Genomic DNA, 27,943 nt, shown 5'->3' on the forward strand with positions numbered 1-27,943 from the left:
CGGTAGTGTACATCACAATGACCTGGCATCCTTACCCTGGGATCACTTATTTTAAAAACATTTTCACTGCAAGTACTGTTTTTCATCTTGGTACAGTTATAAAGTGACTGATGACCCCATGTACTAAGCCCTAGTCAAAAATAAAGTTAGGCATGCCAGAAAAGTAATAGGGCAAGCTGAGCCAGGACCGATCCAAGAGTTCTGCTTGGCTCTAAGAGTCCGTGCATGAACCAAGCCCATGAAAACATTTGGCATGTATATCGTGCAACAAGCTTAATGTAAAAACTTGATAAAGTTGCTTATAAATTCAAAAAAGTGTTTTTTTAATATGCAGATATGTTTCACCTTAGTACTTCAGATTAAATCATTGCATAGACATTTATTATAAGTGATAGTTTTAAAAAATGAACTTAGACACATTAATGGCTCACCCTAACAACGTTATTAAGGAACTGAGAGGCAAGTCAGTAGAAATGTACAGCCTAACAGTGACCTAGATTCTTATTATAGATAGAGCAACATTATAGTCTATTAAATCAAACATAGGAGGTACCTGTACAACACACATCCTGACCTCAAGTATTTAAAACTGCTCTCATACTGATAATAAAGAAAAAGGAGGCGCTCTGAAAAAAATGTTTACCTAGGATCACTCAATTTGGACACACTAAAGTATAGAAAAGGTGATGAACAGAATCGTTGAATTAATCTCAGCCACTGGTAATTACTTGGGTGCATCCCAATCTACTGTTATATTTGCACACCATGCCACCTCAGTTTGGACCCAGCTTTATGCAAATCACTCCAGATCCTTCCTGAAATGGAACACAAGCAACCCAGGATGGGTTTTCCTCTTGATTAATTCAAGCATTCCATCTGTCATGCTCTGTATGCTTTAGTATGTCGTCCTAAATGGGACAGGTATGGCCAAACGTAGGTCCCTTGCACACTATGTCACTGGAACCAAACTATCCCCAGCTGATGAGCCCATGACAAGAGTGAAACCAGCCCAGAGTAGCTTGTGTTATAGTTCAGGAAAGACCTGGCTTGGCAGTTCAGACTGGACTGTTCCCATTTGAGCAGGGTCAAAGTTTGGGTTTTGCGATTCGGTATTAGGAAGGGGCGTGTCAAGGGCGTCCCAATGGTATCCAAATGGTATGTATGATTGTTTTGTGACCGCAAACGTTCGCGGTTGCAAAACAATTGCAGTTAGCACCAAAGGGTCCCCATGGGACCCCTTCCCCTTTGTGAATGCATGTGAAAAAAAAGTTCAGAGCAGGTAGTGGTCCCATGGACCACTGCATGCTCTCAAAATATGAAAAGAAAACTTTTAATTTTTGTTTTCGAAATGCATTCCGTTTTCCTTTAAGGAAAACAGGCGGCATTTAAAAAAAATACTGCTTTATTTAAAAGCAGTCATAGACATGGTGGTCTGCCCCCATCTCTGTGAGTGCCGCCATTCCCAATGGGGTCGCAAATTGCGACCTACCTCATGAATATACATGAGGTAGGTCATTTGCGACCCCATTTTGAATTGCAGACAGTGTCATTGACACTGTTGCACATCCAGTTTTTGTAAATTGTGAGTCGCTAAGACTCGCAGTTTGTGAGTCGCAAAACTGGATCTTCGTACATGTGGCCCTTAGTTTTTACCCCTGTAAACCAACGTGTGGTTGCCTGGACCCCCTGCACAGTGTGCCTAGCTTTGCACACTACATAGATGGTCAGCCTTCTACAAAAACACCATTGATTATAGGTTATCTGATTTCACATTTTGAAATTCAGCCACCAGATATTATATATGCCTGTCTGTCTCTCTCTCCAATTCAACATCAAAAATCACTGTTTTGTCTTTGATTCTTGATGCACAATGGTAGAAACTGACACAGACATAGCAGACCCAACTTAGGTATCCTAAAAACAAACTACCAAGCCAGGAATGCGTTTACTGGGGGAGTGTCACCCCTGAATATCTTGCCCCCTGAATTCATGCCCCTGCACATTACATTCAGCCTTGCTTGCACAAAGAAAGTATTCTTTCTCCTACGACCGCCCCATTGGAGTCGGTGACTTCTGATCACTGCTCATGGGAGACTCAATCTTCTCAGCAAACTGTCATCGTTTAACTTTCTGTGCCTCCCTCGGAATACAATATTTTCTCATGAGATTCATGTTCTGATGAGTACAACAGAATGAACATTTTCATGAAAAATAGACAAACTGTGACACCTGCTACTATTTGCGCTCCTTGGGGCATTTCACTTTAGACGGTACAGACATGATGTTTTAAAAGATACTTTCCCAGTTCAAAGACTGTACTGTGACAAATAACCAAAAACCTAAAATGCAAGGTACCTTAAAAACAATCTTAATTGCAAACATGTTAAACCTCATTGTGTCAACACAGCAATTACTGCAAAAATCTGTGGCAAAAGGGGATTCTCCCATTCTTTGCAGTTAACAAGGACATTTGGCAATGGTTTGGAACTGCACTGGTAGTTGTCCAGCATTTAAATGAGGCTTCTCCAACAAGTAGCCTGTGACCTACTGGTATCCCTCCAGCTACCCATAAGTGGCTCTCCTGTGTGCAGCCCAGCCTACTAAATTAGAAATGTTTGCTCGGTTGAAATAATAAATGTATCCCATAGTTGAAAACTGTGCATTTGTGATGAAAATGTATATTTGCAGAACCCACCGCCCTCGGCCCGCCACCCACCCCTGCCAACCACGCACGAAACCTGGGCTTCATCCTCGACTCCGCTCTCACCATGTCCAAACAGGTCAACGCTGTCTCCTCTTCCTGTTTCAACACCCTCCGCATGCTCCGCAGGATTTTCAAGTGGATTCCAACAGGAACCAGAAAGACGGTGACCCAAGCCCTCGTCAGTAGCAGACTCGACTACGGCAACGCACTCTACACAGGCATCCCAACGAAAGACATCAAACGACTCCAACGCATCCAGAACGCATCCTCCCGCCTGATCCTCGATGTACCCCGCCGAGGTCACATCTCCCCCCACCTGAAGAACCTCCACTGGCTCCCCGTGGAAAAGAGGATCACCTTTAAACTCCTCACCCACGCACACAAGGCACTCCACAACACCGGACCCACCTACCTGAACTCCAGACTCAACTTCTACGTTCCCTCAGGTCAACTACGCTCTGCCAACCTCACCCTCGCCATCGTCCCCCGAATCCAGCGCAAGACCTCTGGCGTCAGATCCTTCTCCTACCTCGCCGCCAAGACCTGGAACTCTCTCCCCACCTCTCTTCGCCAGACCCAGGACCTCCTCACCTTCAGGAGACTCCTCAAGACATGGCTCTTCGAACGTTAGCAGCACCGCCCCCCCCCCCCTCCAGCGCCTCGAAACCCTAACGGGTACATAGCGCGCTTTATAAATCTTTTGATTGATTGATTGATAAGCTAATATTTTGAGAAAATTAGTTGGATTTCCAAGATTTATTTAAAGCTGATATTTAAGTCATAAATTCATGAGGCATTGATGAGACTTATTATTAATGCTATTACCTTGGTGCCAGGGTATTGCAGCTTTGACTGTTATGTGTTAACCATGTAGAGGCATTCCAAATTGTTAATGCCTTTTTAACATTACTGCTGGCAACACTGCCCTGCCTGTTGCATGCAATGAGGCTATCACTGCTGGTGATCTTGCATGTGGTGGTCACTGATGTAATCTTGTCTGACATGGTCACTATCACCCATTAATAATATTAGTAGTTCGGTATGATTTTAATTAAAGATAAGTACCTTGTTTTACAGGAAAGGATGGATGCTCCTGACTTAGAGGCTATAGACTGATCTTGTCAAAGTGTAACCCTTGTGTGGAGAGTGGAAAATGACCTTCAGGACAGCTTCCACTGTGTGTATAAAAGCCGGGGACATCAGGGATACATATGGGTGCGCGAAGTTGCAAAGACAAGCTCTTGACAGTTTCATGTACTTTATTGAAATCTCCATTCCAGGCTGTGGGATGTCCACAGTCGGGAATGCTGGCAGCGGTGGAATGGGAAGACTGGCTCCTGTGGGGGGGCAGTTGTGTTTCCACACCTCCACTGAGGACGAAGGAGAGCCTCAGTGACAATAGGGAAAACAGTTCCTTGAAAATTGAAGTCCTGTCCATCCTGAGCGGAGCATCCCGCTGCGGGGAACAGAAGTTGAGTGAAGGTAAACTTTGCTGAAGTTTGGAAACGGAGTTTGCGAGTGGAATTAAACGTTTTGCCCACCTCCAATTGGCGCTAGCTGGCAGCAATCTCACAATGTATGCAAATATTGCATACAATGTTTATGCGCTTAAATAGGATGTGAGTGTCAAAAGAAGGGAATTCCACTGGTGTAACCTTGAAAATAGGAGAGATCCAAGGAAGTACTCATGACCACTCGATGCAAACTGGGTGAACTGCAGGAATAGAAATATCTTTTTAGGACATTTATAAAGTTTTGGGAATTATCTTGCTGCACTTTTAAGAGCACATAGATCACACCTAGAAGCACCAAACGCAGCGCCCAAAAGATGTGCATAGGAAGAAGTGGCATGCATAAGAAATATGTTTTATTGCAAAAAAGATTATTGAAACATGAATAAAACTGATTTTGTATATTTCTTAACCCCCCACATGGATATACTATTCATGAATGGGGTATGCATGCACAGGGCTTTAGAGACTTACACGAATCCACGGTGCTAAGCATTTACAATAGATCTGCATTTCTTGTACTGGTTACACGTGCATAGCTCAGGTGCCATGGACTAGCAAGAGTCAAAATGTAAACACATTAGTAGGAAAAAAACTCATTTGTAAGTCAGTCATGATTGCTAACAATACCGAACCACAAATGCACGTCTTTCTCAATATCATATTAATATATTACTTTTTCATATTTCCGTTCCTTTTCTGTATGTATTTTCTCTCTGTACATAGTTATGTGAGACAAATAAAGCACTTAAAAATAAATACTTATCAGGGTAGTCAGACACAGACTAAAAATTTAAAGCAGAAGGTGCCACCACCTATTAATTAATGCACAAATATGTCTTGGTAAGCAGCAAGACCTGGCTGCCATCTTATTGGAGTCTTCTAACAAGTTTGATAGCAAAGGCCAATTTACTGTCTGCGAAATGGAGGGAGTTCCTTCTTTATAAGGGTTCAACACCCTATGTGTTACAGGACAGTGCCCAATTATTTATTTCTTAAGGAGTTTTAGCAAACATTACTTTTCTACTTTCAGTTACTTCAGAGCACTTGACACAGAATTCCACAGCATTACAAGAAGGCGGAGGGGACTGAGTCCAGAAGGAAGGATGGCTAGTTGAATCTAAAATTCTTCGATTCTGACCCCCACTCTGTATTGAGTTCAGTAAAAGGGAAGTCTGGATAGTTGAGTTTTCTGATCATAGGCAAGGGCTAAGGTAAATATAGAGTCTAGGTCTTGGAACGTCCAGATGATCCTCATCTAGTATTTCATATTCTTGATTGAGTCTTGGTTGATCTGACTGGTGATCTGGCTGGACAGTCTGTGAAGTGCTCCAGTTGGAGGTGAGGTGTCAGTTTCTGCCTTTGCCCTAGTATGCTTTGCAGACTGTGTACAGGACCTTTGCCTTTGATCCAGGTGTTGACAGAGAGGTAGTGGGGTGTTTAAGGCCAAGTTTGAAGTGATCCTACTTGCAAAGGTTAAAGAAAAGCCTGACTATCGAGTTCTGAGGTCGTTGGCGTCTGGTTATGAGTTTTTGACGAGGGTAGAATAAATGCATCTACAGTAGTTAAGCAGCACCAGGACACAGGCTTACATCAGTTGAGCATTTGCTCATCGGAAGGAGGGGGAATACTTCTCAAAGGAAAGATAACAGCATGTTTACACGCTTTGCCACATCACTGATTTGAGGTGCGAAGGAGAGGTAAGCATCAAAGTGGAATCTCTAGGTGCCATACTTCTGGTGAGGTGGTGGACAGGGCTTCAAGGATTTGTGGGTCAGTCAAACTGTAGTGAGACAGAATTGAGATCAGATTTACAAGCCCCTAGCGCACCTTGTGCCACACTAGCGTCATTCTTTATGCTAATGTGGCTCAAGGAGGCAATTTTTGCCACACCATATTTACAAAGTGCTACAATGCATGCATTGCACAACTTTGCGAACCCTTGCGCCACATTATGCCTGCGTCAGGCATAATGTATGCAAGGGGGTGTTCCGGCATTAGGAGGCCTGCAAAAATGGCACAGTGAAATCTATTCATGTGTCATTTTTGGCATCATTTTTAATGCCTCCTCAAAACAGGCATTAAAGTGATGCACCAATTTAAATCAATGGGCCTTCTTGCACTTTGCTGCACTAGTGTCAACATTTTTGATGCTACTGCAGCAAAGCGCCACAATAGCAGCAAAGATGTTGACACTATTGGCCTAACGTGCGCCATGGTGCGCCATATTGTAAATACTGTGTACTCATGGTGACATTAGGTGGGACAGGCGCGATGCACGAAAACTGGTGCATCAGTACTGCTGCGCCACTTTGTTGTAAATCTGGCCAGAGAGCAAGAATTTAAGTGTGGCAGACATGCCGCTGTTCATCAGGGTCACTGAGGTCACTACCTCTGTTACCCTGGCTGCATTTCTGTCTGCCATTATGAGCCCACACCATCCCAGTGGTGATCTCTGTACTTCCTTTGAAGGCACAAAATGTTTGGTGCATGGCTACAATGTTTCTGACAGCCTCATACTAAACTGGTTTGTTTTTCATAAATAAGTTCCAAATTCAGGAGTTTGTTTCTGAAAAATCCCAAACTAATGTCGCCACGTCCTCAGTGCTTTCACCCATGTTGTGGGGTTGGGAGGGGGACGTCATTCTTTTCTCTGTTTGTGACTACCAGGCTTTACCTGATGGTGACAAACTGAGAGAAAAGGACATCAGACGATTTGCTCTGAATAGGGTTGGGCTGTTGGTGCAACTTTTCTGATAGGGGAGCCAGGAAAGGCACCGCTATCGTAAAAATGGTGGTCTGTCTGATTTAAAGGGAGCAGAATAGACTACGAACTTGACAGAGAAGGGACTTCGTGTCATTTGTGACAGTGTACCCTGTCTGCCAAACTCTAAATCTGCCTTTTAGTGTCTTAGGATACTAGGATCTCGGTCTTGGCACCATTCATGCACAAGAAGCTCTTCTTCATCCCGTGGAACACATGGTCGATGCAAGAAGTGATGTCAATTACATTAACTGGCCAGTTTTTAAAGCAGATGTGGATTTGTATGTCTTCTGTATACATTTGACCTGGTACTGCTACAGGATCAGAGCCAAGAGGTGTCATTAAAATTGAAGAGAAGGCACAAGATGGATGATCTTTGTGGAACACTGCAAGATATCGGGCGTGTTGACAACTTCAATGAGCTTTCCCTAACTTTCTGCCAGTGGTTGATAACACAGGAGTGGACCCATTGCAGCGCAGGTGTCTGTAGGGGATCTGGATGTGTTTTTATGGCCAGAATCAATCCTTCTGCATTTTCCATTGGTATGAAGGAGGGCAGTACAGCATGATATGAGGGGCAAGAGACGGCTTCTAGGGAGCTAGTGAAAGACTTGCAGCGGTTGCTGATATTTGCTCCAAAGAACTCAGATGTCTTTCCAATGGTGGTGCAATGTGGAAGGCAAGGAGTCACTTTTATAGTATCTTCACTTAGTATTGTTGAATATTTTCTTCTACTGATTAGGTACCTTTTTAACACATTTCACAAAGTGGGTCTTTTTAGCCCTGACAATAGCTCTCTGGTAGCCTCTCTTATCTTTGTAACAGACTTTTTCCTCATAGGTCTGTGACTTCTTACAGCTTTGCCATTCCAGTTGTTGGATTTCAGCTCAGCAAGTTACTTAGTGAACCACATATTGGTAAATTTGGATCCAACCTTGAATTGTCTTGATATGATTAGAGGCAACATTTTTGACGCTAGTGGAGGAAAGCGCTACAATAACGTAAACATTTTTGACACTATTGGCCTAACCACAACCATGGTGCGCCGTATTGTAAATATGGCGCACCCATGGTGTCGTTAGGTTGGGCAAGGGCAACACAAGAAAACGGGCGCAACAGCACTGGTGCAGAAGTTTCTTGTAAATATGCCCCTAAGTGTGGGACTTTAAGACCCATGGTGTAACGTTATCACTACTTTGCTGTAAGAGGTATAAATAAAGCAATGTTAATCAAGTTCATCAGACTTCTAATTGTCATTTGCTGATCAGTCTTCTTCTGGTGAATCATAAGACCATAAATATGGATTAATTGCAACTTTTTTTCATCTTATCATTTGTACTTTCAACAGAAAAAAGCACCAAGTATGAAGTAGCAATCCAAAGCATGTTACCCATCACAGAATCACACTAGAAAAGAGGGTGATCAGTACAATGCATTTAGTTGTATGCTATTACAATCAATTTTCAGTTCAGTTATCAAATCTTTATTCAGCAAATCTTGCCATCAGAAATCAAAAACAAACAATCCTGTACAGGCACAAAGCAAAGATCAGAAAGAAGGAATAAACATTCATATCATCCTACATGTGATAAAATGAGTAAAAATATAAAGTATAAAACCACTTAATAATAAAAACAAAATAGTTAAAACCAAGTATTGTCAGCTATGCGGTGACCATATAAAATGCATTACAATATCCGGTAAAGTGCTCTTGGCCTAATCCTCCACAAAGCCATCAGAAACCTCGATACCACAAAAACAACAAATTGTCTGGTATCAAAATGCTTCTTTAAATTCACTTACCCCAAGATTATGACATAGTGGAACAACCCTTGTCATACTTTAACTTTGATATGTAGGGCAAAAGAATAAAACGTTCAATAGTTTCCTGCCATGAATTGCAGAAAGGACAATGACTGTGTATCTGGTTTGCCACGCGACCCCATCTAGCGGTGTACGATGCAAGAGGAAGGGTCCCATATCTAAATTGGAGATAGAGCTTTCTCGCAATGCTAGGCTCTGTTTCAGCCATGAACTGCTCTAATACAAATTCATCTCTCTGCAAGAGAAAGGTCTGCGACACTGAGCCGAAACTGGGCTGACAAAGCAATAGGCCCATTTGATGAAACCAATAAGCTTGGGTGGTCCACAGGTACTCGAGGCAGATAGATGTCAGTGCAGACCTCACATACCTACATACCTACTCGATGTTACCTGCCTCTGGGAGATGCAACACCTCTGCCAATCCCTGTTGATAAGAACTCAATTCTGGAGTTGCCCAAATCCTCCTCCAAAACACAAGATGCCAGAACCTCACTATATCGGAGACATTTTTGAGCCCCAAATCCATCTGCAAAGGGAACAGTGTTGTACTAATTGGCACACCAACCAATTGCCACATAAAGCAGTTCTCTGCTGCAATCAAGGATGGTACCTCCCTTTATCCCCATAGTTCAACTCCATTCAGAGCAGATCCCAACAACTGGTGGTTATAGACTTGCAAGACCGGGGAAACGGGCGATATTGGGATGTTCTAAGTGTCTTTCACAGCTTCCCAGAAGCCTGTTCTAATTTTAGTTCACTCCTTGCAATGCGGGTCTACCATTTAAGATGCTTAGTCAAAATTACTCAAATATTCAAAGGTGTGGACTCGCTCTAGAGAGTGTCTCCTCAATGTTTGATATGAGTGGGCAGAGTGGCAAGGATTGAAAACCATATACTTCGTTTTTGAAAGGTTGATATCTAGGCCTCTCACGCTACAAAAGTTATAGAACCTGTCGACTATTTTTTGCAGGCCCATAGGGGACTTGGAGAGGAGTAACGTATTGTCTGCAAACATCAGTGCAGGAACCCTGGTGTTTGCCAGGCGCGGAGCATCAGACTTGCTGTGATCTACATACTTTACCAGATCATTTACAAACAGCAAAAATAGAGGAGGTGCAAGGATGCACCCTTGGCTGACTTCCCTATTTACCGGAAATCTATCAGTCATCTCCCCCATCTGTCCACATCTGAGTTGCGTGAAAATATTATCATGGAGTCTTATAATAATATTTAAGAGGTAAAGTGGGCCCCCCATATCCGCCAAAGTTTGCCACAACTTAAATGGGGGAACGAGGTTGAATGCTGACCTGAGGTGAACAAACACCACATATAGTCACCCTCCTCATAGCAGTACAATCGTCCAGTATAATAGAAGATGACGGAAGAACTCGTCTAGTGTACTAGGACCCTCTCTAAAGCCTGCTTATAATGGAGTCAGTCTATCAGAGGCAGCCATTCAATCTTGGAGTCTGCTCAGGATGACCCTAGAGTAGAGTTTTCGGGCAGTGTCAGTAAGGCTTATCGGTCTCTAGTTAGAGAGAATGTCTCTAGACCCCTTCTTGTAGATGAGTACAATCTCGGCTTAAGCTAAAGTTGACATAATAGTGGCCCCGTTCAATATGGCATTGAAGAAGGTGGTAAAATAAGAGGGCCATACTTTATTCTCATACAGAAAGAGATCCTCAGGAATCTTGTCTCTCCCTGGGGATTTTTGTCGCCCAATCCTATTAACGGCTTGCCTTATTTCTCCAAAACCAAAACTAATATTCTCCTGGTGCCACATATCAGAGCAGACACTCTGGTGATGGACTGCGAACCATCTCAGTCGCCGAGGCAACACTGAAGGCATCTAGCTCGAGATAGTGAGGCTGCTCCTCAGGCGAATACAGGTTAGAGAAATGTGCAACCCATTCTGTCATTGTAATGTGATTTTCAACAGAAATAAACCCATCACAGGAACCAGTTGCAATAATGTTCCAAAATGAGTGAGTCTTTTCTCTTAGCTGCTGCGAGGAGCCCGTCCCATTTCTTGTTTTCCCACTCCCTCCTGGCGGCCTGTATAATGTCTTTGTATGCCCCACTGGATATTTGAATTGTTCATCTATCGCTTGATTAATTGTGCCCATTAGCACCCTCCGAGCCTCACTACATTTTGTATTATACCAGGTTGGGGGACTACACCTCCTAGCTGATCGGTTAGCCTCTGTGAGAAAGTGTTGCCTTAAATTCGAGAACATTTGGACGTGGATATTACTGTACTTGTGCAGGGTCACACAATGGTCTATAGGCATGTCTAATAATAACATCAACTCCCCTATCGCATCAGTGACCACTTTATATACTTCAGCAATCGACTCTCTAGAACGAGATAGTGCAATCCATCTAACCTTCTATCAAAGGGTTCATTATCATCAATCTGTGGAGTTGAAATTAAACTCCTAAATTCCAGGGCACGTGCACCTTAATGGGGTAACACCGCCATATCAATTAATTTAGGCCAGAGACGGAAGTCAGGTAAAAGGCAGTCAATAAGACTTGTAACTGTGGTCTAGTGTAAGTATGTTTGCCTTCTTTATCCGACCTCGACCTACGATTACACGCTCTCAAACCTTCATTCAATACCAGAGAATTAAGTTAAAGGGCCCGAGGGGTCCATCTTTGGGGGAGGGGGTAATTAGTGTAGGTATGCCCCACAGTTGATATTCCTCATTTAATTCATTTAAATTGAATTCCACATATGTGTCCAGGGGCTCAAGCTGGCAATGAAATTCACCCCACACAGACTTAACGGCCTCCCCTGAAAGCTCTGCCAAGTGGGCAGATAACATGTGGAGTACTCCAGACTAGAATTTACTTGTCGTTGGCCTACAATAAACATTGTAGATATAACACGTAGCCATACCCAGGGAGATTACAGAAATGCACAACAGGTCTGGGGAATCCAGTGTGATTTCCTTGATACTACACATTAAAGTTGTGTTAACCGCAGTTGTTACTCCCCCCTACTGGCCAGCCTATACCCTGTAAAATGTCCTACTTACTAAAAGCCACAAACCCAGAATGACACACTGGTACAGTCAACTAGGTTTCCTGGCATACACATATATCATAAGTATCAATAAAAGCATACCACTCAGGACAGAACAACAAACCAGCTACGTTCCAGGATATCAGCCTAGTGATCATGTTAGTGTACGCCCACCCCCCCCACACACACACACACACTCACATCCTCAATCTCAGTAAGGGTCGACAGTTCATCCCCAGTCCTGTCCATGCAACATCCCTTTCCTTAGCAACATCATGGGTAAAAGTAAACCCTAACCCCACTTGGGGGACACTGTTGCTATCATCAACATAGACTGTGGCAGGTCAGTCCCGTCCAGGCCATCATCCTTTGGTACACCAGGCTCACCAAAGCTTCCATCCATGAAAGCCCCACACACATCTATGTTTTGAGCATCACAATTTGACTTGGGGGATTAAAGCCAGTGACTAAACATGGAGGGCCCAGCAATGTCAACATTGGGAAGGTGGATGCTCAATTAAATGGACTTTCAGTCTTACAGCAATTAACCACCATACTGGCGTCGTCTTCAGCGCAGCCACCCTCCATTCCAGAATATCAGTCATTATCATCCAGACCTGCAAGCGCCTGGAATCTATTTTGGAGGGGAAGGGGGAGTGAAATTGTTGCCCGGTAAAGTATTGATTTGGGGGCTGGCCTCTATTGCTCCAGGAAATTGGATGGAATAAGTGTACATAAAAGAAACCAAGTGGTAAGATTCTGGTTGAACTTGGTTTAACCATACCAGCTCTTGCTAAGGCCAACACTTCCCCTACAACTGCAGGATTATGAACATTAATGACTATGGTGTATCCTGTAAATTGTCTTTCCAAATGGTCTATGCCCTCCATGTGTCGAACATAAAGAATCTTATTGTAGAAGTCCCACTTGCGACTCACATGATTGTTCGACCAATGGGTTACTTAGTTATTATGGGCCCATGTTGATTGAGGTGAATCAGTCAAGAGGCTAGGAACACCATGAGGACAGGATGCTGGGGGAGATGAATCACAGAAAGGGTGGCTGGCTTTGGCCGTTGAATTTCTGAATGACTGCCGGAAAGAGTCAGGGTCCCACGTTCGCTCCCGAGGCCGTGACTGGGATCAAGGTTGCAGTAGTAGCCCCTCTCTGGACCAAGCTCCCCTTGAGTCAGATGGAAGTTGTATGGGTGTGGCTGCACTGGCAGTTGATAGATTAGCAGCAGCTGTGGCAGGTAACTATAGCTTTTGCAAAGAAACAGGGCCACCTTCTCCTGGTTTTGCTAGTAGATTCAAATTGGCCCCGAAGGCAGCTAGCCGATCATAGACTCTAACATCAAATAGTTCCCAAAGGAGTGCAAGGTGATTGTGTTATCGGCCCTAATGTCACTGGGGTTTAAGTTTAGATGTTTTTTACTTCTGTGACCTTTTCCTTCATTTTAGCACGGGCTCAGGTTCAGGAGAGCAAACATAGGTCATAGAGCCATTGCCAGCACCGTTATCAGGAGCAGCTCCCTCTAGTAGGCCTTTCCAGACAGGACCACTCTTAAAATCGATGCCCCTTGGAGGGGAATTGGGAATGCTTATACTTTGAGCCATAGATATAGAGGGGTCATTGCTTCTCATAAGATGCGATCTAGGTGTTCAGTCACGAGTGAGAGTCAACGCTCTGACAACTTTATTTCGTGGGAAATAAGGTCCACGCCTGCACCAGAAATCTATCAATGGTTGAACAAGTATGAACTTGGGAGCTCAGGGCAACTCCCTAAACAGACTTTTTTTCTCCATATTATGCCCAAATTATCAAGGACGCAAAATATCAAATTAGAGATACAATATCTTAGGGGATACCAAGTGGGTCAGCTTAGCACCACCGACGTGCGTCCTGTGTAGTGGAACGCCGAAGGCCAAAAAGTAGAGTTCAGAGGCCCCAGCGCGTGCAGCAGATTAGCTGATGCGGACAGGTAAAACAGCCAGGTGACTACAGGCGAAAGATCCCCGCACAACGCAAAGCTGAAGGCTGAAGAGTACAGGGAGTGCAGAATTATTAGGCAAATGAGTATTTTGACCACATCATCCTCTTTATGCATGTTGTCTTACTCCAAGCTGTATAGGCTCGAAAGCCTACTACCAATTAAGCATATTAGGTGATGTGCATCTCTGTAATGAGAAGGGGTGTGGTCTAATGACATCAACACCCTATATCAGGTGTGCATAATTATTAGGCAACTTCCTTTCCTTTGGCAAAATGGGTCAAAAGAAGGACTTGACAGGCTCAGAAAAGTCAAAAATAGTGAGATATCTTGCAGAGGGATGCAGCACTCTTAAAATTGCAAAGCTTCTGAAGCGTGATCATCGAACAATCAAGCGTTTCATTCAAAATAGTCAACAGGGTCGCAAGAAGCGTGTGGAAAAACCAAGGCGCAAAATAACTGCCCATGAACTGAGAAAAGTCAAGCTTGCAGCTGCCACGATGCCACTTGCCACCAGTTTGGCCATATTTCAGAGCTGCAACATCACTGGAGTGCCCAAAAGCACAAGGTGTGCAATACTCAGAGACATGGCCAAGGTAAGAAAGGCTGAAAGACGACCACCACTGAACAAGACACACAAACTGAAACGTCAAGACTGGGCCAAGAAATATCTCAAGACTGATTTTTCTAAGGTTTTATGGACTGATGAAATAAGAGTGAGTCTTGATGGGCCAGATGGATGGGCCCGTGGCTGGATTGGTAAAGGGCAGAGAGCTCCAGTCCGACTCAGACGCCAGCAAGGTGGAGGTGGAGTACTGGTTTGGGCTGGTATCATCAAAGATGAGCTTGTGGGGCCTTTTCGGGTTGAGGATGGAGTCAAGCTCAACTCCCAGTCCTACTGCCAGTTCCTGGAAGACACCTTCTTCAAGCAGTGGTACAGGAAGAAGTCTGCATCCTTCAAGAAAAACATGATTTTCATGCAGGACAATGCTCCATCACACGCGTCCAAGTACTCCACAGCGTGGCTGGCAAGAAAGGGTATAAAAGAAGGAAATCTAATGACATGGCCTCCTTGTTCACCTGATCTGAACCCCATTGAGAACCTGTGGTCCATCATCAAATGTGAGATTTACAAGGAGGGAAAACAGTACACCTCTCTGAACAGTGTCTGGGAGGCTGTGGTTGCTGCTGCACGCAATGTTGATGGTGAACAGATCAAAACACTGACAGAATCCATGGATGGCAGGCTTTTGAGTGTCCTTGCAAAGAAAGGTGGCTATATTGGTCACTGATTTGTTTTTGTTTTGTTTTTGAATGTCAGAAATGTATATTTGTGAATGTTGAGATGTTATATTGGTTTCACTGGTAATAATAAATAATTGAAATGGGTATATATTTTTTTTTGTTAAGTTGCCTAATAATTATGCACAGTGATAGTCACCTGCACACACAGATATCCCCCTAACATAGCTAAAACTAAAAACAAACTAAAAACTACTTCCAAAAATATTCAGCTTTGATATTAATGAGTTTTTTGGGTTCATTGAGAACATGGTTGTTGTTCAATAATAAAATTAATCCTCAAAAATACAACTTGCCTAATAATTCTGCACTCCCTGTAGAGTCCAGGGGCCTTTCCTGTTCACAATGCACGCTGGGGGATGAAGTCCCACTCCAGCGCGTGTGGGAGATTAGGTGATGCGGCCAGGTACAACAGCCATGTGACTGCCGATTAAGGTTCTCCGCAGAGTTAAAGACTGCACCATTTATAATTATTCAAATCAACTTTAAAAATCAGACAATCAGATCTGGCATCGAGCGTTTCTAGGAAAGTATCCAAAACAGAGTGATGGCTATTTGTCAGGATTCACCATCTTTGTGCTCGGAATCCAACAAGAGAAAAACACTTTTCTGTCTCTCACTACCAACACTAGTGGCCACATACAGAGTGATATGAGGGCCAGTGGAAGAAACGAGGAAAGGGGAATTGGATAAAAGAGAAAACAGAGTCACAGAACTCCACCACTCTGATGCATCACGTCTGTTGATCAATAATGCCTCAGAGATGTAGTGGGTATCTACAATACAGAAAGATATCTTATGCAAATTGATAGATATAAGGTTTTATGCTAAACTGTAAGACTGAACAGATGACCTTAGCAATATCCCTGTTTAACCAACTCTACTTTGAGGTGGAACTTGTAATTCCTGAAAACCAAACATACAAAGAATGAGTACCTCAAGTATACATACACTATCACTTCTCTCTATGCCTTAAATAACTAGCTATAGCATGGGCATTACACACCACCGTGGAAGATAAGTTATAGTTACTACTCGGCTCCTGTAGAACTGCAAAATAAGCAACAATGTTAATGATATTTTGTTCAGTAATTTTGACAATTCATTTGTGCATACTCAAACTCTAATACATGACATTCATATACATATGAGGATCATCGTCCTGTTTAAGAATCCTGTGTGTTTCATTACAGGAAAACACTAATAGAGTGCAATAACCTCCAAGGCACGGAAGAGTTCATATAAGTGGTGAAGAACTAGTTTTAAGTTTGTTTTCGGTATACTGGGGCTATTAAGTACAGTTTGATAAACATTAAATAAAATGTATTATTAAAAAAGTGTGTTTTCACCACCAAAACAACTTTCTGAATATGTCTCTATATTTCCAATGTACACCAATACAAATCTATATTCAGCAATAGGTCTTGGCAAGGACATCTGAGATCCATTCAGTGAGGTTCTGACTGCAGTAACATTGTATTAAGATTACCTAGCACAGATGACATGGGCCCGAGGGAAGTTATACCCAGATATAAAAAATGGTCATCCTCTTTGCGGAATACTCAGGAGTTCATAGCCTGTTAGGTTTTGTAGTTCATTGTTGGATCTCTCCCACATAACATGTTCTTGATGGGTGTGTAGCCTTTGCCCAAGCAGCACTGACACTGTGATAACTGCCAACCTTTTTTCTCTCTCAAAGAACCTTAGTATGAGTGAATCTGTAGTATTGCTTCCCTGTGGTCGACCCAGGTTACGAAGGAAATATTGATTCCAGTCCTGCTTCGTGACAATATCATGCACCTGCCTGTATTGTCACGTTTTTATATCTCCTATTTCAACCACCTTCAAAATTACAAATGCTTCTACATTTCCAGCTCATTATGCTAGACAGTTCAGCATATACCATGTGCTGGGTCATCTTACTTATCTTATACATTAGGACAAGAGCCAATAAACACCTTTTTGTAATCTTCCAGCAAGAGCCAGCAAGACAGTAGGCACCTGGACACCTAGCCTGCCACTTGCCTGTGGCTTCCAGTTCCTGCTTGTTACAGACTTATCCAGTGACACTGCAACTGCCTGGGTTTTCACAACCGGGTTTTCCCACTCACTGTTCTTTCCGCCACAAGAAGACCTGCCCACCCCAGGACTTATTTAATGTAGGCAGGAGTGGGACAGTGCAGCAGACGCACGCAGTGGGGTGCTACTGGTACCAAAGGCAAGCCCATCGGCGTCCATCCGCACGTGGACCGCGCCCAGTGCCACAACACCTGGTCCTCCCTCCCCCCGAAGATACACCATTGCTGAGCTCTACACCCTCAACCCCGAACGCCACAACGAACACTTCAACCGCGCCAAACCACACTCCACGTTAGGACGTTTGACCTGTACCCACTGCCACTTTACCTGCCACAGCACAAACACCAGCCCACTGAACAGCTCCACCCTGAACACACCACAGACACCACCTGAGCAAAAAACACCAGCTTGAATGCACCCTTTGTAACACATGCTCACTATGCAAGCATTCCACCGAATTATGGAACCTTTTCGACACCTTCGCACCTGACATCATCTTTCTCATCGAGACCTGGCTCAACCCGTCTGCCCCAGAGATTACCACAGCGATCCCCAACAGATATAAAATCACTCACCAGGACTACACCAACAAGCCAGGAGGAGGAACAGCCATCATCCACAAAGAGACCATGCAGTGCACCACCATCACTGACAACAACACCACCCCCATGGAACATCTCAACTTCAAGCTCCACATGAATGACTAAACAACCATCAAAGGCACCCTTGCATACTGACCCCCATGCCCATGCACCAGATTTTGCAACACCATTGCAAACTTCATAGACTCCAAGGACTACATCTTCCTTGGCGACCTAAATTTCCAAGTTGATGACCCCAACAACAACACTGCACACCTTCTCGACAGTATGAGCAGCCTCAGATTTATCCAGACCATCCACTACCCTACACACACCGCAGGACACATGCTGGGCCCCATTTTCACCTCCAGCAACCATGTCCAATACAGCCATGTCACAAAACTCACAGGGACAGATCACTCTATCGTCTGCTTCAGCATCTCCAGCCCCTGCACCTCCACCCCCAAAATGACCAGCGCCCTCTACTGGAGGTAGAACAAAATCTCGGAGACCAGCTGGGTAGATGCGCTTAGCACCTCCAGCCCCGCTACCGCCACCAACCTCAAACAGGGAGTGAAACTCTTCAACCCCTGGATCACCAAGTGCACCAACAGCATCGCCCTCATCAAGAGCAACAACCAGAGAAGATCCTCCAAAAAGGCCAACTGGTACACAGAAGAACTCAGAAAAGAAAAACAAGACATCAAACAGCTGGAGAGTAGATGGTGCACCAGCAAGGATGCCTCCAACAGGGCATCCTTCAAGACCTCCCTCAACCTCTACTACTGCCTGCTGACGGCAACAAAGACAGCCCTTGCTGCACACAATCGAAACCAGCACCAACTATACTAAGCAACTTTTCAACATCGTTAAGGAATTCTCCACTCCAGCCCAGCTGCCAGCGAAAACAAAATCACACCCTCACAGGAGCTGTGCAACAACCTTGTCCACTTCTTCCACAACAAGATCTCAACCATATAAAGAAACTTCAAACCCCAACCCACGCCTATGGACTTCCTTGACAAATATGCCACCACCATAACCGACTCGATTCACACACTGACCACCTGGAACATTCTTTCCATCCAGGACATCACCTCCACCATGAAATCCATCCACTCAGGAGCTCCCACAGACCCATGCCCTCACCACATCTTCAACCTTGGAAACCAAAGGATCAGCCAGGAACTCACCAATCTACTCAACACCTCTATCACCACTGCAACATTTCCAGATGCCTGGAAACATGCTGAAGACAGGCCACTACTCAAAAAACCCTCCACCAATCCCAGAAAACCCCAAAACAACTGCCTAATCTCCCTGCTCCCATTCCCAGCAAAGGTACTGGAAAAGATAATCAACAAGCAACTCATGACATACCAGGAGCAGAACCAGCTACACAACACCTCCCTATCCAGCTTCCACAGCAATCACAGCACCAAAACTGCCCTGATCACAGCCACTGATGACATATGAACCCTCCTCGACTGAGGAGAAACAGCAGCTTTGATCCTTCTCTCCCTCTCAGCAGCCTTTGATACCGCATCTCACCACATGCTGATCGAAAGACTCCACCACATCGGCATCCAAGGTGACACGCTCAGATGGATCACCTCCTTCCTCACTGGAAGAACCCAGAGGACCCACGTTTCACCTCTGAACTCAAGGAGATCTGCTGCGGTGTCACCCAGGGCTCATCCCTCAGCCCCACACTCTTCAACGCATATATTGCCCCGCTGGCCAACTTAGTCAGATCCCATGATCTGATGAAAAACAACTACATGCAGCTAAACACAGACAAGATCTTTGGCAATAGTAGCAAAACATGGAAGGAATCCTGGTGGCCATGAGACCTAGGACCCGCACCCACTCCCTCCAACCATGCCAGAAACCTCAGAATCATAATTGACAACAAGCTCACCATGAAATCACAAATCAACGCCGCCTCCTCCACCTGCTTCTTCACTTTGCGCTGCTACGTAAGATCTTCAAGTGGCTACCCCTACACACAAGACACACTGTGACACAGGCCATCATCACCAGCCGACTGGACTACAGCAACACCCTCTACATAGGAATTGCCACACACTTCCTACAGAGACTCTAGGCCATACAGAACCCTGCCCTGATGAATCCATAGCACACCCCACCTCAGGCAACTCCACTGTCTCCCCGTACAGAAGATTTGCCATTTCAAGCTGCTGACCCACACACAAAAGGCTCTACACAACCAAGGACCCGCGTACATTAACCACCGCCTAAACTTCCACCAACCGTCAAGAAGACTTCGCTCTGCCTCCCTTCACTTGCTTGTACTCCCTGCATCTTTTCAAGCAGAAGTGGAGGATGCCCCTTCTCTCACATTTCAGCAAAAAACTGGAACAGCCTCCCCATGCACCTCCAGACCATTACTTCACTTATGGGATTTTGAAAGGCCCTCAAGACCTGGCTGTTCGAATAAGTCTCCAGGACCTGCAAGCTCCTCAATACGCTATTGGGTGATTAGCGGCGCTTTATGAATCTTGATTGAGAGCCATCTGCAAGGATGCTGTCAATTTACTGCAAAACACCCTCAGCTCTGCACAGCCACCAAATGTACATAAATGTCACTGAGGATTCACCCACACTTTGGACATTTGAGTCGTATCATTTTGGACATATTTGTCATAGTTGCCGTTTGTCTTTGTATTAGACTGGGATAAAGATATGTGACTTACAAACACTCCTGGTGAATAATTCATAAATGCACATTTCCTGACGCAGTTTTAGTTTTACTTCATGCTTTTAGCCCCCGTGAGGCCAAGGGGAGCGCTTGTATCAGTTTGCCATTTATCACAATCTTGAAACATAGAATCAGGCTCAGTAGTATAGATTTTGTCAGTTCAGTAAAATGCTTCCTATCATTGCTCAGTCCTGTGCGCCAGCATCCACCACATACTTTGCAGTTTCCTGTGGGAAATCAAGCCAAGCCTTTCTGACCCTCGTAGCTAATTTAGCATTTGCTAATAAGTATGATCTATTCATTGCCACTAAATGCAAAGTTCATGAAATCACAGAAACCTGCTGTCTTCATTTCCCCACCCCCGGCCCTTAGATTACCAGCCTTCAACTCTCTGTCACCCGTTAAAGGGATTGTTGTGGCATAAAACCGTGCGTCTCATTGGGTCTTTTGGCAAATACGTGAATAAAAGTGGTATAGCTTTGGGCATACATTAAAACATGTTTACAGTCTTGGTACTGAGATAATTTTAGCATTAGCTATTCTGGTCATCGATGACATCGGAAAAATGTAATCAGTAACCCAATTCTTTCTTCAAGTCCTTAACCAGACATTACATTGTTAGGTATTTATTAATCAATAATCAGGGGTGGCTTCTTCACAATGGCGAAGGAGCGTTACCCTCCTGGCTAAGCCAACAGCATGTGCAGGGAGGGGCGGGCTGGCCAATGGGAGAGGGGAGGGGAAGTAGAGTGCACTTAAGTGCGCATGTGTGTTTGCCCAGCTATCTTAGGCCAGCCAAACACACATGCAAACTTAGGTTTCTCCAACCCTGTGGAGAAACAGCGCAGACTCCCATGCAGTGTCTGAGCGGCACACCAAGCCGCTTGGACCAATCCTGGCACTGCTCTCGTGCTAAGTTTAGCATAAGAGCAGTGCCAGGATTGCATGGGGAGCCTGTTCTGGTGTCCCAGGGACTGCTGGGACACCAACACCATTGAGAGGGAACAGGAGCGAGGCAGCCGGCGTCGGAAAGCTGCTTTTTTTTTTTTTGTAATTCATTTCAGCTTCCTCTGCTCCTGCCCCTGCCGCCTGCCCCTCCCCTTGAGATTTGCAGTGGCCGCTGCTGCCAATAATGCAGATATATGAAAGAAAGGTTTATTACAAAGTGTAATAGTTACCAACCTGGCACTGCATGTGTATTTCAGTTTAGTTTAGTTTAGTTTAATGCATTTTTAGAGAGCGTGGCTACCCGAAGGCTTCCCAGCACTAGAAGTAGACCGCCAGACTAAGGGATGCCTATGCTGTGAATAGAAATGTCTTCAATTTCTTATGAAAAGAAGATTCCAACTGCTCTTGTCGGAGTTCCAGAGAGAGTGAATTCCAAAGGTATGCAGCTTTGACAGAAAAAGAACTACCTCCCCATAATGTTTTCCTAAACCAGGGAGTGTTGATCAACAAGGAGGTGGAAGATCTAAATGCCCTCTGAGGGGTATGAGGTGTTATGCATTCCCTGAGAAACAGCAAACCCTTATCATGGAGGGCTTTGTATGTCATGCAAATAGCCTTAAGGTTCATACGTTGTTCTATAGGAAGCCAATGAAGTGAGGCTAGTGCTGGTTTGGCAGAGAGGTGTCTGGGTATGTTCATAAGCAGACGTGCGGTGGCATTTTGCACGACCTGCAATCTCTTTTTTACGTAGCCAGGAGAGCCAAGGAAAAGAGAGTTACCATAGTTCAAGCCAGATAAAACAAGGGCCTGCATGATGAGTCTTCTAGCCGAGAAAAGTAGAGCTTTAAGAATTTTCCTGATGGTTCTTAGTAGGCCGAAACAAGTTGAGGCCAACTTTTTTGATTGGCAGTCCATCGTGAGATGGGAGTCTAACCAGAAGCCTAAACTTTTTATGTTTTCTTTAGGCGGAGGAAGATCTTTAAGATCTTCCAATACCAGGTCTGGAGACTTAAGGAGGGAGTAGTTCCCTACTATCAATACTTCCGATTTATCATCATTTAATTTGAGTTAGAATTAGCCATTCATCTAGCTACATCTGTGATACAGGAAGATAGATTGGTTTGTACAACATTACCAGTAGTGGATAGAGACACTACCAGCTGAGTATCGTCGGCATACAATACCAGGGAGAGACCGTAAGGTTCAACAATTTTAGCGAAGGGGAACATATAAACGTTAAACAGAGTGGGGCTCAGCGAAGAGCCCTGAGGGACTCCACAAGTGAGGGGGAATGTGTTGGAAAAGAAGGAATGATCAAGGACCTAGAAAGTTCTAGCTCTCAAAAAGGAGGAAAACCACTTAAATGTGGTGCGTTCAATTCTTATTGATAGTAGCCTTTGAAGTAGTATACTGTAGTCCACAGTGTCAAATGCGGCACTGAGATCCAATAGAATAATGGCTGCGTGTCCACCTAAATCCAGTTGTTGGCGGGTTTCTTCCATAACGGCTAACAGAGCCGATTCTGTGCTATGTTGTGGTCTGAAACACATTTGTGAAGGATGGAGGAGTTTATGACCTTCAAGAACGCATGTTAGCTGACTGTTGACATGTTTTTCAATTATCTTCGAAGCAATGGGAAGGAGAGCAATAGGTCTGTAGTTACTAAAAAGGGTTGCATCAAATTTAGTTTTTTAATAGAGGCTTAACAACTGCATGTTTCCGATGCTGGGATACAAGGCCAGATGTTAAGGAGTAGTTCAATATGTCTGTTAGTATTATGTTCGACCCCAAGGCTAGAACATAAGGGGGAGTGGGATCTAAAGGGGATCCAGATTTTATTGTATGCAGGTATTTAGTAACTAAGGGAGTCATTATGACCCCAGCGGTCGGAGGTAATGTGGCGGTAGTACCGCCAACAGGCTGGCGGTACTTACCGCCACATCATGACATTGGCGGTTTGGCTAAAGCCAAACCGCCAATGTACCACCCCAACCACCACAGTGGTAATGACCGCCGGGCTGGAGACTTCACCTGCCTGTGGGATTATGACCCTGCCTACCGCCATGGTTTTCGTGGCATCCTTACCACCACGAAAACCATGGCGGTAGGCACTATCAGTGACAGGGAATCCCAGAGATTTTGAGACACTGAATATATGGATTAGTTCGTACTTCGACTGCTACAAAGTGCATTGCATGCCCAGATCCCATTCTATCCGTTGGCCCCTGACGATTTTACACCTCTGACTTTACTAATCACAGATAGTGATGTTAGTAGGTTAATCTCCAAAATATATCATGCTTGCTTAAAACTCTTACCAGCGTGAGACTCCAAGATTATAGACATATGGGTAGCAGATGTGGGGCATCTGTTAATTGATAAGATCTTGTGTGCACAGATGTGCCTGGGGTATTTTTCAAGCACCATCATAAACTCCTTCATTATAAGTTCCTCCAAAGGGCAGAGAGCACACCTTCAGCCATGGCACAAATTGACCCTACACAATCCTCTGATTGCCTGAAATGCTGTACAACTGCGGCAGACTCTGTCCACATGACATGGCCGTGCAGTGCCATTGCATCGTTTTGGAGGGAGGTATTCGACCGCCTGGCCCTGATGACACATATTACACTTGAGCCCACTTCTCTACTATCTGCTGGGCTATGTGCTATATGTACAGAAAACGGTGAGCCTCTTTGTGGCCATAGCTGTTGGCCAAACAAGAGATAGCCACCCACTTGGAGAGCAGGCACCCACCTGAGACAGCTGATTGGAAAAAAAGTCTCATGTACTGTCATACCAATAGTGAGCTGTATGCAATCTTACAACCACCCACCTCCAGACCATAAGACATATGGCAGCCATTACGGACTTACCTTCTGAAACTGGGGTCACAGGATTCCGCCAACTGACCAACCATGTGCACTGGGTGTGAGGCAAGTATTCTGCATTTTCTTATACGCACGAGCACACTCTCTGGACAATATAACTTCCTGCCCGCCTTGGACCATGTTATTGTCCCCCCACTATACGCGAGCACTGGTCCCGGTAGCATTGCAACCATGGTGAATAGAGCTTGTAATATATAACATGCAAATGGTTCTAGCACTAAATCAGAGCTCATTGATGAGAGATGACAAGCCTGGCTATTTGTTATGGCCTATGAGTTAGCTCTCTAATTCATAATTCATCATCCTTTCCTGAGAGATTACTTTGTCTTCATTTGATCTTTGACTCTCTCATACAGTGCCTAGATCCATTTAATGCAGAATGCACCTAAACAAAATATATTCAATATATTCAAGGTTCCAGCATATGCTGTAAAGTTTTTTTTAGCATCAAAGTGAATCACTGCAGATGCTCAATATTGTTAGAGCGTGCCTATTGTTCATTTGCCAGAAGTCTTACTATTACTAACCACCCACCTAGAAAGTTCCCTAAAATCGTATTGTATGTCAAAATGTAATAACACCTGTGGGAGCAAAACTGTACCCCAAATTTGCCCTCCTCCCCCCTCCCCCCCAGATATTTTACCATATCCAGTTCTCCCACAGGTTAAAATGCGTGTTAAGGCATCCCTTAAACATCAAATAACAAACTAAAACAGCAAACAGTACAAATAAATGATGGGTCAACTCAAAAATTACGTTTAAATCAGTAAAAAATCAAAGAGTTTTACTACAAAATAAAACAAATTCAGTGATATAGGGTAAATGCCATAAAGGCTCTCAAATACAAGGTTATACTGAGCATGCAAAATCAAAATTATCTTAAAGTTGAATCAAGGGATTCTTAGGCACAATTCTCATATCACAAATTGAACAAACTGCAAAACTGCAGAAGTATTGTTTCTTTACCAAATCACAACACAAGGAAAATGATGTCATTACCTTAACACATTAACACCATCCAATACAAAAAAATCATATTCAGCACACTCTGTGCGAATACTATCTGGAGATGTTCTAACAATTATGAAACACTAAACAACAGAACTTTCAGTGAATGAATGGACTAGTATGCACAACGGAAGGCAGCAGAAGGGACCTTAGTAATGCTTGAAATCATATTGAACAGGAGAAAGTTAACCAAGAGCAATGTAATAATAACAGAGTAAATAGGCCATCAGTTTGATTGTGCTCTGTGGAGACTGCGGAAGAGAAGTGAGTGACAGTGATGGCATCCATCTTGTCTAAGATGGCATCTAATAGGAAAATGTGCCATAAACACACTTCTATGCATCATATCAAATTAGTTTCAACTGTAATCATGTTAATTCAGCCTGTACATGTAGAATGAACTGTGAAAAGTTATAATAATTTGCATTATTAATGCACAAAATATAAATCCAGAAAAACAACCTATGGAAACCACAGTCCAGGATGCCCTTATAACGTATGGGAAGCAGTACTAGTATGGATTCTCTCAAACTCGGTCCTTATCTTCACTTCCACACCCTCATAGTACCCCACTAGTGACTTATCACATTGAAATATAGTTTGTGAAATTCAGTAATTAAGCTGTCCCTGCAGGAGTTTTGCTTCTACCTTTCTGACCTACTGCCTATTGTATTTCAGCCAAATCAAGAAGCACATTGAAAGCCCCTATCAAGTCCACTGGAATCAACAGTAATTGTAATTCTTTAGGGAGATAAAAGTTTGCTTTGAGTGTCTGACCTCTTCCTCGTTATTTAAAGATAGAGATCAAGAAGTCATGCTTCTCCAACTCTCGTTGGGTGCTGTGCAAGCTCCCCCTTTTCTCTGTTAGGCCCCTTTCAAATGTTAGCTCTGTTAGCACTGATCCCACAAATTATCTGGCAAAGCCTTTCTCATCCCATAAATACAATTCGTACTCTAATGCATCCCGCGCCAAGCAGCCTCCTGGGGATACGTTATCGTTTTATGGCACAGTGTACCCAAAGATTGCTCTCGGCGTCTCTCAAAAGAAGACAGATGCTTAGGACACGCTCAGACGTGTTAACCTCGACATTTAAATACAATGCTGTAGCACAGAAAAGTTTTGTCCTTCACATGATGCCCGGTGCTTGACAGGAAACGAACACAAGCCATTTGTGAAAAATGAACTCTCTGTGGGGTGCACAAAGGGGTCACTTGCATTGTGAGATACACGCTTTCTGTCGATAATGCTCTTGGAGCTCCAGTATATACCATAATACACTGAGTTTAGATATAATTTAGTAAAATACTGTCAAAATGTATTATGTTGGGGAATTTGTCCAGAGCAGGGGAGTAAAGTAAAGAGAGGGAAGGAGCGTGGTGTCATGCCCCTGTTGTGATGTTCATAATTGCGTTTTGAACACTTCGGGGCATATTTGCAAGCCCCGCGGCGCAGGGCAGTGCGGCTTGTGACCTGCTGAGCCGCCACATGAAGGGCAGAAAGGCACCGTATTTATAAGATTTCTGTCCTTTTCACCTGCCCCGGCACACACATTGCCGCCTCGCGCCAACGCAGACACCCTTGCACCCTGGTTCAAGGGTGTCTGTGTTGTCAGCAGGATTGGTTGTATGCTGGAAGGGGCACCTTCCTGCACAAAAACAATCTTGAGAGGTATGTTCCTCCACACATGGAAAGTGGAAACAACCAGGAGAAATAAAGATATTTCTCCTCATTGCGCCTGCCTTGGGGAGGCGTACAGTTTTGACGCATTCCCAAGTTTTCAGATTCTTGTAAATATGGGAATGCGTCAAAACCCAAGGATGTTGCTTGGGAACACCCACTGCAATTCACATGGTTCGTGCTTCCTTGACGCAGTCTAAGGCAACGCAGCAACTTGCGCTGTGTTACCTTACACCATATCTACAAGGCCATGAAAAGCCACACAAAGTGGCTTTGCGTGACCTTGTAGATATGGGTCTGCAGTCTGTGCCACTGGTGTGTCACAAAAAGTGATGCACTGGCAGCGCACGGGGCTTGTAAATATGCCTCAAAATGTTTTGGTCATGGACATGTTATATTGATGTGTCCAAAGAGATGTCAGTATATTGATTTAAATAAGCGCTGCCTACGCTGGCTAACTGCATAATTGAAAAACACACTGCATTCATTCTTATTTTGTCTGAATTGGACTCGATGTGCAGGAAATAGGCATGTGAAATAAATCTGTGCTAAGCCAGACTTCGATGAAACAGACTTAAGGGCAAAACTCCATCAGTTTACATTTTGTGAGCAAGTCCTAGAACACCGTAGACTATCAGGGGCTAGCATACAAGTGGACCAGTAGACGTGGCCCAGTGTAGGAGGCTGGACTGGCTTGTAGTGAGTACCAAGGGGTACTTGCACCTTGCACCAGGCCCAGTTATCCCTTATTAGTGTATAGGGTGTCTAGCAGCTTAGGCTGATAGATAATGGTAGCTTAGCAGAGCAGCTTAGGCTGAACTAGGAGACGTGTGAAGCTACTACAGTACCACTTAGTGTCATATGCACAATATCATAAGAAAACACAATACACAGTTATACTAAAAATAAAGGT

Source organism: Pleurodeles waltl, chromosome 1_1 (genome assembly GCF_031143425.1).
Source record: "Pleurodeles waltl isolate 20211129_DDA chromosome 1_1, aPleWal1.hap1.20221129, whole genome shotgun sequence".
NCBI classification, from domain to species: domain Eukaryota; kingdom Metazoa; phylum Chordata; class Amphibia; order Caudata; family Salamandridae; genus Pleurodeles; species Pleurodeles waltl.